General features: G+C 40.3%; 1 long non-coding RNA gene across 1 annotated transcript in view; it reads right to left on the bottom strand.

The window, feature by feature from the left end:
- The window catches only part of LOC111254031 (uncharacterized), a 65,123-nt gene extending 63,285 nt beyond the window's left edge, over nt 1-1,838 (bottom strand). The window contains exon 1 of the long non-coding RNA XR_002674896.2: nt 1,034-1,838. This is a non-coding gene — a long non-coding RNA (uncharacterized LOC111254031). The remainder of the gene's footprint in view (nt 1-1,033) is intronic.
- Between the last annotated feature and the right edge of the window lie 12,729 nt (nt 1,839-14,567).

Here is a 14,567-nt window from a genome sequence, read left to right as displayed (position 1 = left end):
TCATCCGGTACGATCACAACGTCGCAACGCGAACGAGTCGTAAAGTATTTTCAATGTGGTTCAGGGAAGAGCGTCGTACATGATACTTCTGCAATGTTTTGTACTACTGCAAACCAAATTAGAATATTATGTTTATTTGGACTAGACTCTGTTACGGGAGACATCTTACTTAAGGCAGATTGATTGAAGCGAGAACTGAGTCGAATGAAGGTACATTGATGTTTCTAATCAGGTAACAGCGTCCCAAAAGTTCATAAACACTGCACAAAGGTGATAAGTTGTCAACAATGATGAAAAAGGGGGCAAACGTGAACCTATCTAGGCTATATGTTACATGGGGCCAGTCTCAATGCAATGGCTGTTTGAGATTGAGTCGAACACAGAATAGAATCGATCTTGGCATAGACCAGAGCGAAGGAGAGCAAGTTTTGACATACACACGTGAAAATAGCTCGTTCAAATTATGCCTAGGATGTGTAGGAGTTTTGAATAATGGCCCAGCATGTTTGCAACGATTCATTGTATATTGAAAAGACGCACTTTTTTCTTGCAGTGTCAATACTATTAGCGCTGAAATAGGCTTAATAGAATACTAGAGATGTTTTTTAGCAAAAAACTTACGACAAAGCATTCTTATTATTAAATTCATGCATGTTTAATTTAACTTCACCTCGAGGATGCTCGCGCAATTTTATATAGGAATCTACAAACAAAGATACTCATCTTTTTCGTTCGTTTTAAGGGGACCTTGAATAATTGAAATCTGGCTTTTTATCACGGGCATTAGATCTATCAGAGTTAAATTAGGCAAGAATTGAATAAGAGCTCCAATGGAAAACAACGGACGATCAGTTTTTCTCTACGCTACACAGCCATCGAAGTTTCATTAAAAAACTAGCCAGAGTCGAATCTATAATTAGGCGAGATCTTCTTTAACCTGCGATCCGTCACTTCGTTCATCTTTGTACTTACTACGTTTGATTGTACTTCTATTAGCACGCTCTTTGGATTACTTAACAGTCAACATACTCACAAAGCTTTAAGTTGCTTGGGGTGGCTTACACTTATCCTCCGAATTCACGTACAACTTCCCTCGACCATTTACGATAAACGGTAAACCCACTTTCTCGTATATGAGACACGTATACCCGTATTGGGCTATATACTATACGCTCCATTTTTCTCATATTTTTTTAGTTTTTCTGGTATCTATCTTAGCTTTGACAAAGCTTCTTGATGATCGACTTGGAACGAATAACGTCGAGCGATCCTAATCTCCATAAACTCTTCGCTATCAGCCGTTCAAAACATTATTCTGCTGGCTTTTGTTCCCGTTCCATGTAGAAGAAAAACTTCTCTGAGCTCGCGCATTATATCAGGCCTCTTCATCCGTCAGCTACGTTTGCGCCTAAGCTGGGATTAATCTGATGCCTAGCGCCTGGCCATGTATATGGTATATCCATAGCAGGTTACTATATTCATGCCCTAACCAGGCCAAAGAGAGACTGCACGCGGAGGACGCCAACAGGATCATTTGTTTGCGAATGAATATTCATAAAAACAAGTAGAAAATGAAAATGTTGGGAGTATCGCATTTACTCGAATACCAATCGAGCACAGACTACTAGCGGCAATAGGACACGATGCGCTGTTAACAGAATTTGATCAAGTTTCTAATGTGGCGAACATTTCAGTCGGTGTATGGACGTCTGGCAGTAATCAGGACTGCGTTACTATTAGAAGTGATGAGTCAATAAAGCACTACTCGATACGCAGCTAGATACTTCTAGCTTTACAGTCGTCACTGCCCCTTGCCACAAATGGATGGCTGCCTGTAAGAAACGAGCCGTGTGTCTATCGCCACATTCAGGCCTAGACCATTACGTGTCCTTAAAAGTGGCAATTAACCATGCGATCCACTAAGCTATCACGGGTACCTATACGTTTAGGTAGACGCGTTGCTGTCAGCTTGTTATAATACTGTAAAATTGTCTTTCACCTATGAAATTGATCTTTGTTATTATTGGTTTTAGCGGCGTTACAAAGGTTACATCTACGCATAGAATAACATCGGACCTAAACTACCCGATATCATCTCATGTCACCCATAAATACGAAATTAAACCAGCGACTAGATAGTAAATGCGAAGCCTTTGTGACGTGCTGAGGGCTGCGTTGATCTAAGGGGGCATCCCTCAGTGGCGTATGGAAAGCATTGGAAGGTACAGAAACTCGAAAAATTAATAATTCCCTTACCATGAAATGTAACACTTGTTCGTGGCCTACCTTGGCAGGGCCGTCAGATAACAGGTCTCAAAGTAAGGCCATCTAGAATGTATCTGAAAACGCAGAAGTCTCGAAAATGGATCGAACTAGCGAAGAGAACGATATGATATACAGACCAGCCTCGCAATTTGGTTCTATTACTACGCATAAAATATATGGACAGGTAGAATGAGGAGCGATTTCGTCCACGCTATTTCTATGTAATGGGCTATTTTTAGCTGTCTATTTTAATCGGCCAGTTACTTTTGCCAGCCACGCTATTTATTGCCAGCTTTTCTAGATAAGACAAATTTCAAATATTTGTCAAAACAAACTGTAGAGAATAGAATCCCCCAATGTGCGAATGACTCAACCTTCGCAGGTACTCTGTCAACTTTAGCATGTGGATCAGTCTGATGAAGCTTTGTTTAATAACGAGCCTAAAATGCGCTAGCTCCTTACCTAGGCGCAAATGTCAACTTTTCATTTCATAGGACAGAGAACTGCAATGCTTTGGCTATACGAGCGATCTCTCGTTCTTGATGACACAACAAAGTATACACCTATTTTGGAGTTTATCGACAAACAAGTAACAAATTTAGTCAACTAACAAACGTTACGTGTGCTATTTTGCCAATATGACGTTTCGACGAAAGTTAGCATTTTCGTCTGCTTACTGCAAAAATCGTCAGGAAGCACAACCTCGATTCAGACCCTTCTTCTTTGCAGCCTCAGTCACTATCAACGAAGAAAAAAAAAGATAAAAAAATGTCTGTAAATGCCCACGTTCTTGAGCAAAGAATACACTGTCCTTGGAATAGTACGCAGCGACTGGTCGTTATTGAACTGCAGACTTCTTCAATCAGGATTTTAGACTCGCTACAAATGAAATACGTAAGTACCTATTCCGGTACTGGCCTATTCCTATCCTGGCCTAGTATATTTTTTTGCGATTTTCAAGTATGGCCCATAATGGTCGTTGATAATTCATCACTACCACCTGCACTGTAATGAAGATCCTTCTTGTTCATAATGTAAAGCGAACCTACTTATTGCAACATAGAACTTAACAGAAGTGCTTTTGTCTGCGGATAAAAAAGAATAGTTTAATATCGTTCAATATACGTGTCCATAGTATTTAACCCGACTCTACGTAAACAACGTACGCCCGTCAATTGTTATGTCATCAAAGCCAGTTCGACGCTGGTTCTTTGATCTAACCAAAGTTTACGCGTTTTAGCACAAATAGATATGTAAGCACCTATAAAATCAGCCCTAAGAACAAATACGAATGGACATCATAAATTACTTCTATATAAATTATTAAATAATCAAAAAATGTATCATTAAGAGCTGAAATATACACCATTTTACTGGCAGCGTTTGTACATCTATTCTATGTAAGTAATTCTCAGCCCACCCAAGCAGAGACCAGCCCTGAGTGTCAAATGTAGTTCACAATGGTCGCTCGATATATATGTATATATATATATATATAGATATTGGAGAAGTTATAATATATCCGCACCTCAGCTGCGACCTTAGGACCACTGTAACTATTGTGTGGAAGCGGATACTTGCTGAATTATTTATCAAAGTATACGTAGATGGATGGTCTGTTAGTCTAATCTATTAGTAACTACCTAAAATAGAATCAAGTGACGTCTACATGACTCACTCTTCCCTAATGCTCATTAATCCCGTCTAAGATGTCGTGAAAGTTTGAGTTTGATAAGCTTCTACATGGTAATTTTGTTTCACACTGAATATCATGGTCGTCGCCAAGCCCAGGCGAGGAATAAGGGAATGCAAAGAATTGCCTTTCAAAGGATGTTACTACAGCAGGCTCACTTGTACCTGCGAAAAACAACTCTGCAGATCCGGAGGTCTGCACGGAGCGACTCAACTACCTGAATTCCAAACCTGACGAACGCTACTGTTACGATCTGTCCGACAGAAGATGTCCTACTTTCCTAACTAGAATCTAGGACCGATCCTTCACAACAAGCTAACGCCAGACATAACGTAACATTGGGGTGCGAAAAATTAAACGATCTCAATTGATAACATATTGTAAAAGTTATCTTCTGAATGGTTACGTGCGATAATACTCTGCTAGGCAGAGGACACCCGAAAGCAGGCTCTTTTTTTTGCACTGAACAATGAACGCTCAATGCTCAATTATTCACATTGGAATAGCATTATGTCGGTAACAGGGCTACTACGCAGAGACACGGGAACAAACCTGAGGTAGACAAAAGTTGTGCTCGAGGGCTAACTTTCAACTTGCCAGTACCCTGAAAACAACTGTAAAATCCAAAATCCAGGAACTAGGTCGTTACTCTGACTGGGCAGCGATTAAGTCAATTGTCGTAATTTCATAAATATATTGTGCTGGCAGCTAACAAACCTGATATCACTATTTCTATCGGCCGCAGTACAGATTTCAAGCATGACTCACGCTCGTGCGATGCTACTTCATGAACATCTAGTTAATAACTACGTGACCCCGACACATTTAACTACTTGGTTTCATGAATCATCGTTATTATGTTTTATTTATTGTGTAGTCTATTACCTAAAGCTCGGGATCTGAATAAGGCCTTTCAAGGCCAGACAGATCATTCGTCAGACTTCGGTGGGGCTCACGTCGATCATATTGAAGAGACAACTCAGTTCCTAGAATAAACCGACTTGGCAAACGTATTTTTATAGCGAGAAAAACCGCCTGTAGATGTTAACGACGCTCTTTTAGAGCGGCAGAGCGACCAACGATAGCTTGATTAAATTACGTTTGCCGTCAACCTCAGACGCCTTCTACTCGCCAGCATATTCAGCCGGACTGGGCTATTTTGTTTTAAATAAACTGTGCCCCCCGAATCGTCCCTAGGTTTGCCTACATGATCACATAACGTAACTTGCCGATAACGTTTCTTTTAAATCTTTGGGAGTAACAAAAGCACATGTTATCGATTTCGCTTCCGCTTTGAAGTTATGCCAGTCAGTTCCAAGGCATTCATCATGCACTCTCAATATTTTAGAAGGCACATGTCTGCCCACTTTACGAGGTTGTTTTGTCGTTACTGTTTTTTATCGATCGTAGAGATGGTAATTTATCAAGCCATAAACACAAGCCGACAAGGTTAGTGCATAGCGTGTCGCCAATTACAGCGCATGTCGCGAACAAAAAGATAACCGTCGCTGCTCGAAATCGTACACCCAAAAGCCTTGGTCGCATGTCCCGGACGACAGCGTCGTCTGTCAAACAATATGCTGTAGTTCTGGCTTGACAGGTCAACCAGGAAGTGCTGCAGAGAGAGTGGGAACAGAATGACCTGTGCCTGATAGTTGGTAGGTCTAATTGAAACTGAAATGGATTGGAGGGGACAGGCTGCGCTTCGTGCGCCCCGCGCAAGCTGAGCCCGGATCAATTGGAAACAGATTATCAATAATAATAAGCAAAGAAAACGTACATTAAGTACAATACACTAATGTGAAATGTAACCGTATTCGATTCATTAGCAGACGAAAAGCTAACGTTCAGCCTCGTAGAAATACGAAGCGCAGAGAAGCTTCAATTGGCCTACTTTTCACTCTTCTCAATTCCAATACAGTCCGCAACTAGAAAATGATTTAATCAGTTAGCCCGAACAACCTATGCACTTATATTGGTTGGAACTGTTTCAAAACATGTCCTTATATCAGTCCGTTAATCTAGACAATCCAGTAATAGAATTTCTCACAATCTTCTAAATCCTACTACGCCCACTGATGGCACGTTTTTAAGCCTGCTCTCGGCGTTTGTGACTGCGGTTCGTTTGCACTTAATAGTATTTTAATGAATTACATTCCGATCGTCTAGGTACGATTCTTGGTCTATACCTAATGGAAATTTCACTCACTCAATGAGGGATACGAAGAGGCCGCAGAGCTGGAAGCCATTAGGAACTCCGAATGAAGGTCGTCCAGAGTAACTGCTTCTACGTCTGATAGCCAACGGAGACCAATTCAACCCACTTTATAGCTTATGATAGACTTGGAAAGTTTAGGAACGCGAACTCAAGTTAAATATTTTTCCCTTGCTTCCGTTGTGTATATTGGAAATATTGAATGGCCCTGATGTTACAAGGTTAGCTATATCCTACGACTGTTGGAACGTTTTGTCATATAACATGTCTTGCTACAGCCTTGATCCTACTAAGAGCGCTCTACCGAACCGTAGGGACTGATACGGTTGACAAACGACGCCCAGTATTCATGTACGTTTTTTTTTTTCGTATTGTAAAATTAAAGTATGTAGTTCTGGAGAAAGATACTGACTACCTACATAAATTTTCAACGTCAACTCAGCGTTGGGTAATTTTCGTCTGACAAGCTGCGTAATACGATGATGTTAAAATTCGTTTACTTACTCCTTTTGGTTCAGTCGTCATAGAAACTCATTAAGTCAAATCGAGTTAAATACGGCTGAACAATAATAGATAATCCCAATTTATTTCTGCTTTTTCTTTAGTTGATTCAAAAAAAGGTACTGATTTTTTGCTTGCAGCTACCTTTCAATACTAAAGGATATTAAGTTTTGAAATCGAATGGATACGCAGTCTTCCGGTGCCTCGCGCTTAGAACACCTACGATTGTAGTTTTTTTTATTCGCGTAGGAGTGTTGGCTCTGAAATCAAATATACTTGATAGTACTAGCATTTTGGGGTTATTTTTACGGTTATATTATATGTATATACGTATTCCCTAGGTACAATTCTTACCAAATTAATTTCATCGAAGAAAAACCAAAAACGATGCAATTTACTAAACTGTAAATTTCACCACCGAACTTCGCCCCCGGGCTATAATGTCATTGGAATTAGATAAGCTTGCACCAGGCACGCCCGTCGTAGGCACTAGGGGCCAATAAATAACCTCGGGTGTCAAATGCAGACGTTAAGGATACTCGTTGTTGGTACTGTTTTGACACTACTAATAGTTACCGCTCTAGTAATCGTGAGTGGTTTATGTATACCGTTTTTAAATAGAAATGTTTGTTTCGGCACTTGAGAAGCATAAAGAAAAACATTTTCACTATTTCAATGACGTCTCGTATACATTGTACTGGATAAGGCGATCAAACGTCGTTTCAGTTGAACGCGTACGAATTGATAGATAGATAGAATGGATTCTACGACTGTGCAATAGATAAAGCAGTTTGGCGCCCTCTAAAGTCAGCTCTAAAAATCACGATAGCTAATGAGCCTTAAGACGTCAGGATGCGAACCGATAACTCATCATCTGGGAACGTGTCTATCTTGCTATAAACTGTCCCACTTACAGACAGTCAATGAGTTCTGGAAATGTGTGGATGCACAGTTGCCATAGGTAAGCCAAGCAGCGTAGATGTTCCGTCGCCCTTTACGCGACTCCAGATACTGATCGACGTATAATCTATCAGGTTGTATCGGAGAAGCATCGCGATGCGTTCTCAAGGTCGAACATATAATTAGTTAGAATGGGAAGGTCACTGAGAAGTTCAGTGCTTACAGTTTGCGATGACACGCATAATTATGCAGCTTACACTGCCTAAATACCCTAACAGAAGAAGAAGCTGCGCTCAAATACAAAATTCATTACCATACTCTGCATACTGCAACACTCATTGTAAAATAACGTCGTCTAAGGACACAAACTAATGAAACTAGTAAATCGAAGGTAGCCATTTTATTTAGCACAGACCGGCTCATTGACGGTTGTAGCAATGTGGCCTATTTCACATTGACGAGCCTTTTTCACTCGTATCGGTTTGTGCGTTAATAACATGAAGCGGTTGTGTTATGACGACACGGAGTATACAGCCGTTTAAAAATTCATACGTGGATAACCTCAAACTGGACTTCACTTCCCAGATGTTGAAATCAAATTTCAGGTCCTCAAATTATACGATCTTCTAGAAAAATGCGCCAAGGAGTGTGTTTTGTCAAGTTACCACAAACCCAACGAAGAGTTTACTGCTAGCGGCATTTATTGCAGTACTATAACAGATAACGAAGCAATAATAGCGGAGTAAATAATGAATTTTTTACTTTTATCTCGCCTGCTCTTTCATTCGACGCCGCTCACCTATTGCTCGTTCCGGGTCTGCGCCTCTCCCGTCTGCTTCTTTGAATGACAATATTGAAGGTTCCCTCAGGTTTCTGTCTTCAAGTTTGAGTTAAGCTAGAAAAATTCAGCAGGGCCAATGCGTATAGACAAAGACCTGTCTATCGCTGGTACCCGTCAACCAAATCACAGACAAGCTGCCCAAGTGGACTTGCGGCAAGACAAGCGGTGCCGAATATTAGTATCCTTATGGCGTTGTCGGAAAAAAAAAGACTAGAAAAAGTAACAGAAATACTCAGAACGAAAAAGAGTGTGTACACTGTATTATCGAGGTCATTCGAACCTTGGTACTTAAATCCTCCAGGCGGCGATAACCAGCTCGTCCTGAGCTTCTCCATATACACCGAATGGAAGCCTTAAAAAAAGAGTGGGAATCCTTAGGACTTTGCGGGCAGTGGGAATAAATCTTCCACCTTTTGATCTGCCGGAATTTGCTGCGTTGCTCTAAAACATATTCTAACAGGAAGCAGTTAGAAGGTGAGTATACGCACAGGACGTCGAAGAGACGAGAATGTCCTTGTATGACAGAGCTGGGTTTGTGACGGATGATATTGGTGGACATAGTGCGCTAAGATATTAAGGAAAGGCCTTTTTGGCAGTGTCATGGCCAGCTGGATGAACTGGAAGAGGAGACATTTAGACTGATGTTGAAAGCCAGAGACTCGAATCGAAGTAGTGGAAAATGGCCGACGCACGTCGAACACGGGGTAGCAACATAATCGTGATGATGATCATCATCATGTTGATGGCCAAAGCCTTAGTAGTTGTTACAATTTACAGCCAGGCAGGTAACTTAATAATACAAAAAGAACAGGCATCTAAAGAAGCTGGGGACAGCGGAGAAGCGGGAAACCGTATATTGTGTCAGTGAAGGCCTACATACATATGAAATATCCGTTAATCTAATAATGGTAAAGGGAAAGTAGTGGCAAATGCTGTTTGATATCACGTTCGCTATCGAGAGAGGAATTTAGCGAGAAATACAATTATTTATTAGTTTCCAGTAATTTAAACGTACCTTATCCAATTGAAAAACGTTTAAGGCAACCGTGTAAAAAAACAAAGCTATCGACTATGATCGTTGCAAAGATAATAATTTATTAAGTTCTGATTTTATGTGGAGCAACAACCTACAAGATATGCTATTAAGAAAGTACACAGGTACACACAGCTGTTCTCAGAAGAATCGCGATATACTCGAAGTACTCTCTTTTACGACAATGTGCGGCGAGACGTGAGAAAACTAGACCCTCAATATCATACAATAGTCATTAGTAGAAAATCACTTGTTATCGCTTATAAATCTCGTTGTATAGACTTGTGGGTCCTAGTATATATATATATATATCTAGAATATTATTAACCGCGAAAAATAATTTCACGCAAGTACTTTATTAGTCTTAAAAATTAGTACTTGTTTTCATTCACACAGATTCTTCTTTGAATCACATTCATTTCGCGTTAACACTGCCCCATTCTTTTCGGAAATAAACAAGGCCTTAAGGCAATGACACATTTGGCAAGCGTCTATACCCTAATCAACCTAGCTCTTCGAATGTACTGATTTGACGGTCAGGCGGTCCGCAGTTACCTTATTCGTTAGTTGAAAACAAAGTCCTATGTAAATTTCGATCATGTATGGTCGTTCACAGTGTCTAACTACCATTAACGAGATCGCTCAATATGAGGCGTACCAACAAGAAGTTCGAAAGTTCTTCTAAAGCCGATTATTTTTTATAATTGACGTCGCCGATTAGATCAGGGTCCCGAGACTGGTTTCGAAAGAGCTTAATTCTAAAAATATAAACTTTGAAAGTTTCGTCAATAGTTTTTTCTCTCATATATCTTTAAACACAATAAGTTTTGCTATCTATTCATGCTAATAACGGTTTAGACGTAAGCGTCTGCTGAAGAAAACAACTAAATAGTTTGTTAAATTCTTACGTTTTTCGCAGGAACTGTACAAGCCTGATGCGATATTGAATATTTCAAACTCAGGCTTCTAGTGTAGCCCATTTTTTATGCACGGAAAAACCTGACTACATATCACTAGTAGTATCAGATGGCGCTGGTTTCGCCATAACGTAGATTATACGGTTCGTAGATACCATAGGTATTATTGTGTACCTCCTCAGGACATTAGATCGCCAAGTCAATTTCCCTAATAGGGACGCCGTTTTAGCAACGATTTGGCGTGCTAATGCTCTGGAGACTGCCCCAAGCCATCTTACTACGCGCTTATTCGCTACCTTATATTTGCTGAACACGCAGAAAATGAATCAAAGAAAGGTCATTCAGAAATTTTCTTTTTGTGTAGGATCATACGGATTTTTTTGTTCGCAAGCTTCAAACTAATCCCTTCGACAGCCTGCTTTTCTAAATAAAACTTACTTTTATCTCAAACGTATTTTTCGCGAACTAATCAGATTTTTCAAGATATTAGCGAAATACGAAAATTTATGAAAATTGTCAGAACGTTCACAGCTCGAAACTAAGCATTTTTTAAACTAGTTTTTCTAACCCGGTGGTACTCAAAATTCATAGGAACTAATCAGCCCTACTAGAGTGTTATAGTCGCTAGCCTTTCTTCAACAGCTATCTCGCTTGATGTCCTGAAACACGAACACCTTATAGTAAACAGCATGCTTGTTTGCTCCTTTTTATGGCGCACTTGTCACAAAGACTCGACCAAGCATCTTCTTCTATATGAAAAGTGCCCCTGCAACCACGCAGGCCCAGTTCATCCACTCAACTAACAGAAACTGTAGTAGAAAGTACCCGGAGTCCAACATGTTATGAAGACGTTTTTGGGGGTTAGTAAATGTGCATTATAGGTATTAGCATTGAGTTCAAGAAATAGTTGTATTAACATCTTCGTGACGCTTATATCAGTTTGCGTCCATATTTTTGGACATTGTCTTCTAAAAATCTAAGTTTATTTACCTTACAGCGTATTCTTATGCTTCTTTAATGGTAATAGCCGTAACACGTAAACAGATGTGCATTGAGAAAATCGAGAGATCATACTGAGATCGTATCCTTTCTCTAGATAAAAAAATACAAGGTTCCGATCTAGCAGTAAATAAACCAAACTTTCCTAACAAACTTCATTATAGTATCCCACGAGTTGGCGGCCAAAGTGGCGGGTCAGTCGGAGGAAGTACATAGGTCGTCCTGCTTGCCGTTCTAGTTCGTGTACCGTTATTGCCAACGCACCTAATTGTCCTGTCTGTATATATTTCCTAACAATTTGACAGCTTTCGTTATATATCCCTTACCGAGCTGTTCAAACACACATGTTATTCTTTTTCGCAGGCTCTCTGTAGTCAGTGTTGGCTTTCTGCGTATTATTATTATCACTGGCAGGACCGCTAGACAAGCCAAATTTATTTTATTGCTCTAACGTACATCAACCGATATTGACGCCTACTTGTGCCTTTGTAAAAGCCAGCCACCAGAACAGAAGCTTCAACTATGAAATTTCAAAATGAGCGTACAAATGATGCCGAGTCGCAAAAGCTGTGCCGGTCGGCAACGACAGCAACTTCGCGCTTCACTTTAGAGCTTTTTTTTCAAACTTTTGCACCATCCCAATCCATTGTCTTGTTACTTGTTCGGCGGCATGTAGGCTTTTGAACCTTGTTCCACTCATCCAGTTATGTGGTCCTTTAAGCTTCTTGTCAGCGCTGCAGGCCCTGCAGCTGTTGTTGTTAGGACTCCTGCTTTAGAAGTGTTAGTTGGTTTACCAGTTAGTTCCCCTGGCGGAGACAAGTTTTTTTTTGCAGTGTTTTGCTTCGCTGTATCATCGCTGCTGGAAACTTTAATGCTTCTATCCACCAGGTGGTTATTTATCAGAGTAGAGTCACTGCTTTTGTGTTATGGCTTTTTTTTCTTCACCAAGAACTAAGCGTCGGGAGCCAAAGAACCTCAACCAACCTCCTTGGCTACTAAGGTTTTACAAAAGCGTCTCATTTAGCGTTTGTGAGAAGGTGTTTATTTCGACGCTGTATATAGATGTCTCCGCACCGAACGGATATCTATTCAATCTATTGGATGATGTAATTGTGTCCTTGTTGAATAACTTCAAGTTACCATACATTGCTAGTTTTTCTACTTGATTAGCTTCAGCTCATTGTTATACATTTTACGGCGTTATACCTTATCGACGTTCCAAAAAGTGGGAAATACTGTTGAACAGGGAAGGAACTACAATAGACTATGTGTTCAAGATGTAGGGACCGTCGATCATTGTTGCAAGTTACAAAATCCCAGTATTCGGAAGCTTATCTTAACTGAAACTATCGAGAAGATTTTAGGGTTTAAGGGTAATATGTCCAATGGCTAAAATCATATCGAGAAAAAAAAACGTATACGAATTAGAGAAATTGGAATATTCGCTTTATTATCATACATTAAATCAAGGGAACCATTATCGAGTGGGCCCCGAAAAATTTTCGCCGACCAGGGATTTTTTTGGTAGATAGATTGTTGGCAATTTCAGCAGAGCATCTGAAGACGCAGCATTGCTGAAACGATATAATTATAATTTTTAGCTGTTACGTAAAAGTATTGTAAATGCGGATCCCGTCACAGAATAAAATCCTTTTGGTGATAATCCATGAAGAATGCCACTTGCATATATGAATGGCCGAAAAACGAAAATCATACAAAGTGTTCCAACTTTCTGACTGTTAATTCTAATTTGTTTTTTCAAAATAGATGTTTGTCAAGCGAATTGTTCCGAAAGAATAGTCGATCATCGATGGGTGGAGTCACGAGCCAACCGATCACGACAAAGTCTTCTTGTTTCTTATAAACTCGGTGTGTTGGTGGTACTATTTTGAAAAGTAGGTACATTTTATGCCTGGCGCGCCCCTCTACTAGTTGCTTCGAGGTGTCCGATTTACCTAAACAAACCAGGAACTATCTAGGAATCGAAAGCCGATCAGTGTCGACGTGCTTCAACTATCGTGTAAACTGTATGTACCCAACCTCTCTAGTTTGCGGAGCCTTCGAGGCTCTTTAGGCGTTATTCTGTTCCAGATATTAACGAGTAGAGGCCCAGCATGAAAACAAAGCCAAACCCAGCTCACTCAGATCAGTTACAAAGGAATCGATTGAAAACACTGAGACGTCCTGTCCTTCTTGTCGATATAGGAAACACTTAGGCGCAGGCGATTAAGGTCCCAAATGACTCTAACAGCCACGTTCGCGGAACCTAATGACGTTTTAACAGATGGTACCACGGCTCTATTTTATAACAATGACCACTACATGCAAGGACAAAGAGAAACATGTAATAATATATAATAAAGCATGTAATAATGGCAACAACTGCCACCCACTGCCGCCCACCGTAGTTTTAAGCTTGACGTGGTTTTGATTGCATTTTCTCAGTTCGTGCTTCGCCTGCCGTCTCTAATTTTAGCGACAATCAATGCGGGTATCTGGCTGCCTCATTTGGTCCATAAATAGAAACTTAATTTACAGCTCTTCAAAATAGTCTAAATCGGGCAGTTCCATGAACAAACGCAGCGCCCGTTTCTCTGAATTTGCCTTCATCAGATTGGAAATATATTTCCATTAAACAAACACAAACTCTGATAAAGGATGAATGCAGTGTACGACATGAGCCAATTTTTTATTCAAACAGGCCTGTCCTTTAACTGGGCAACCGCTACCGTTCTATAGAAAAATATTGAAGAAATGGTAGCTCAGGCAACTGTGCCTGGGCTACCATTTGTTCAATAAAGCGTTATCGCAAGCACCAATATGTATCCCAATACGGTCCTAACATCAATTTGAATCGATGCAAAACTTACCTTTGTGCCCAATCAAATATTTTAGGAAAGCAGATTCAAAGATGCAAGAGCAACGCATCCTCCACTATAAAATATAAATTAGTTAGACGCAGGCCTTCCATTTGCTTCAATTGTTCGTCCTCTTTAAATGATAGTACCTTTAGTGTTCCAGCTTAATTCACTAAAAAGATGAAGGTTTCTTCGGCACTTCAGCATGCAAGCTTCAGCTGTCCTGTAGCAAGCTCCTGTACGATAAAGATTTATCGCCGCTATTGCTGTACAAACACTTAGCCATAAAGAGACAACGAACGAAGCTTGCGACCGGCGCACCGCGTCCGATCGTTCAAACGGCAG

This window comes from Varroa destructor, unplaced genomic scaffold (assembly GCF_002443255.2).
Source record: "Varroa destructor unplaced genomic scaffold, Vdes_3.0 BEIS01000007.1, whole genome shotgun sequence".
Classification (NCBI taxonomy): Eukaryota; Metazoa; Arthropoda; class Arachnida; order Mesostigmata; family Varroidae; genus Varroa; species Varroa destructor.
This window is presented reverse-complemented; position numbering and strand designations above follow the sequence as displayed.